This window comes from Zerene cesonia, chromosome 27, assembly GCF_012273895.1.
Source record: "Zerene cesonia ecotype Mississippi chromosome 27, Zerene_cesonia_1.1, whole genome shotgun sequence".
Lineage (NCBI taxonomy): Eukaryota > Metazoa > Arthropoda > Insecta > Lepidoptera > Pieridae > Zerene > Zerene cesonia.
In genome coordinates, this window is record NC_052128.1 from 5,247,432 (window position 1) to 5,250,933 (window position 3,502).

Genomic DNA, 3,502 nt, shown 5'->3' on the forward strand with positions numbered 1-3,502 from the left:
CACTGGCAGCCACTCGAGTTATAAGAAGAAAATTATGATTCGGTAATTGTTCGAAAAAGTACAAGTAATATTATCACATAGAGCATCGACTATTCAAAAGTAAAATTTTAATATTCGATTCATAAAAACGTTTTAATATTTGGAAGAAATGTTTCATATTATGTAGGCATTGTTTCAGCGCAAGTGATCGCGGGCGCTTAACGCCGCCGCCCCGTGCGAGGACACCTCGCACATCTCGTGTTAGACATACACGAGTATTGTTGCGAATATAATATATCTCGATATATGTTTATTCATGTTTTATTACACGCGTGAAGGTTTATAATTAAAGACTAGATTGGTCGTATGTAGAGATCCGAAATGAGTGACTCAATTCACATTGCCTTGTAGGTATTTTGTTCGCACTTTACAGCTGGTAATGTGATTAATTATAGATTTATCTTTGTAGGTATTAGGTAGGTATTAGCTATCTTTGTGATATCCATTGGCCGTGTCACTTTTCGTGAACAGATTTAGCCCAAAACACCTTGCTTTCTGAAGCACATTATTTTTCAGGACCGTATTGTACGATGAGTTTACATATGTACATTTAAACGCGGTTTATATTATTATAATAAAGTTATGTATGTTTTTATTTACCGTCATAGGAGGCACGTGTCCCTGCCGTGGGAACCAATGAGGTGATAATTATGAAATTATTTTATCTAAATCGAATATTTTTGCTCCCTTTTCGAGACACTAAACTCGGTCTAATCGTGTAAGTTCTATAGCCGATATGAGAGAGTGGACTCAATCGTTACTTATTTACGACTTCTCATAAAATACCGATACGTTCTCTCCAATTTGATTGCAGCGACGTGTTTTGTTAGAACAAAGTATAAAATTCTTGGCAAGCAAGCTTCTTCTCAAGTTCAAACTAACGCTAAGACTTGATCATGGACACAGATAGCCATCGCTTCTTTATATAAGTGTCATCTAACAACCAAATTAGTATTTCATCCACACCTCATGTGACGAAAGTTGAATTTTTTCGTACCTTTACCCTTTATTTAGCTGCTAAAAGAAACTTACCTATGAATAAAATTAAGTGGCTAAATCTTATATTTACTTTATTTAGAATTGGCTATAATTAATTTGTATTGTAAATCTAAACAATTCTCTACTCCACCACTGCACATAAATGTTATTTAAATAGGTCCTACCGTTTAGGAGTTTGACGTGCACAGAAGAAATATTTGCATAGAGATAAATAAATAAATAAATATCAATCCAACAATTCCAATCAGTGTCATCATACAAAACAAGGAACTGTCTAGGTATATCTACAATCTATAGTCTAAACGTCTATATCGCATTTTTGTCTTGTATAAATTTGGACAATGAACCCCGAACATCTGGTCACAATACGGCATTGTCATTGACTCTTGGCTGTCAGCCAGCTTCAGCCCGGAGTGACCGATAAATGTATCAGATGCATTGTAGTGTGTTTAACTAGCTGGAAAATACGTTTCACTTGGGCGTGGTATGAATTTACGATCACATTAGGCTCTTGGAGTTGCTAAGTGCCTGTATGTGACGTGTTTATCATTTGCGAATAACTGAATGATATGAATTTGGGGAGATGTCAATCGTTTAGTGTATTACCGAAAATTCAAGGTCTAAAGGTCGAATCGTTGACTGCTATTTATGGGTGCACTTTTGAAGGATTTATCCTAAAATAAATTAAAAATTTAACTATATCTAACCTTGTTCCGGCTCCGACCGGGTTGACCGGAATATAAAATAAAGGTTATGACACTCGCAGCTAACGTAGCTCTCTACTGGTGAACTAATTTTTAAACTCGCTTCACCAGTAGACCCAGAGATTATCCCCTACATCATCACAATCTCTCAAATTCACAAACTTCTCCTCTCTATTTGTTTAGATTCAATTTTTATTCTTAATCAACCTCAACCTACATTTATAAAACTATACGATGGATACAACAGGTTTTTTCGAGATTACATGTATTCTTTTTTAAAGAAGCAATTTACACAGAAAAACTGTTTAATGTTTAACATATTATACGCAAATCGATGTATATAGCTGACTCAGGTGATAATCGTGAATCTGGCTAGCGTCATCTAGTTACTGTGCTCATTGGTGACGTGTTTTGATTTGTTTTCTTTTTTTCTTTTATTCATACGCTAACAGAGAGACACATTGGTAAGAGAGTTGTTGTGGCTAGAAGACATTATATTGTAAAAGAATATTTTAACAATGTAAGAGTAGTATTTTGTGCTTTTAAACAAACTTTATGAAATGTATTCGTTTTTGATATGTATTGATGAGAGTTATTGAGTGCGTATGCTAGTATCATTTGAGTGATACCGTTTCGTTTTCGTACCGACGTTCCCAAACACGAGGAAAGCTTTAAATCGTATCAGATTTTTTTTTGGGTTTTGCTAATTGATAACTCCGTGGGATTTCAACCTATTGGAATGATTATTTTTGTGTTTGTGTGAATTGTTGTAATTTGTTCCCATTCTTGTATTTGAAGTGGGACTCTACTGTGAGTGGGAAAGTGGGAATCCTCTCAGGCACGTTGGTGACCTTTTTCCATAGACGAACGTTATTTGACTATATTTGTCAACATACACCTTTATAAAACCCGCTTAGAATATATTATTTTTGTACTTGTACACAAGTCGATTTTAATACTTCACGTCTATCCCATTACAATACGTTCGCGAAACTACGGAAGGATGTATGTTTGTAACTTTCAGTTCAAATCAAATCTATTGAACAGATTTTAATGATACTTGGCATTGATGTAGCTTATGTACCAGAATAACACATGAACTATATCCATAGATTAAACTGCATAATTCGTAAATCGTAATACATGTGACTGTTTTATTTAACGTCATTACAGATTTGACAAATGCGTTTCCACTATCATATATTCGATAGAACATTCTAGAAGCGACAGATTTCCCTCGGGGCGAGATTGGATTAGTATCGCGGAATTATTTCGCTTATGGCATGCAACATGGAATTATGGAATGATTCTTATTCGCCACGTTCTATTTGCATACAGTATTATTAAAACCTTGCTTATATGGTAGTGTACAAAATCTTTTGCGAGAATTAAGGTATATTCATGCTTTGTTATAAGTCATTTGATTAAACAGAGTTTTGAGACCGTTTTTTGTGGAGAAATCTTGCATAGATAACCAGATAACCATGCCCCCCTGGGACAGACATACACAGATTTTAAATTCTTCAAACATAGTATTTTTAAGTTGGCAAAAGAATGTGCTCTTAATCAAAAATTTGAATAAACCACCAGCTTGCAAAAGCGACAATATTGTTGATATCTACGTTTTTATTTTACCCGCCACGCGCACAACTCCATCAACCGACTCATTTCCAGGTGCGAATAAATGTAATTAGACGTAGACTGGGAAGGCCCGGAGGGGGCGCCGGCTGGTTTACTAAGTGACGCCGCCGGTGGGTTGG

General features: G+C 35.5%; 1 protein-coding gene across 1 annotated transcript in view; it reads left to right on the top strand.

Annotated features, from left to right (window-relative positions):
* The window catches only part of LOC119837330 (protein kinase C and casein kinase substrate in neurons protein 1), a 91,010-nt gene that overhangs the window by 78,687 nt on the left and 8,821 nt on the right, over positions 1-3,502 (top strand). The window lies entirely within an intron of this gene.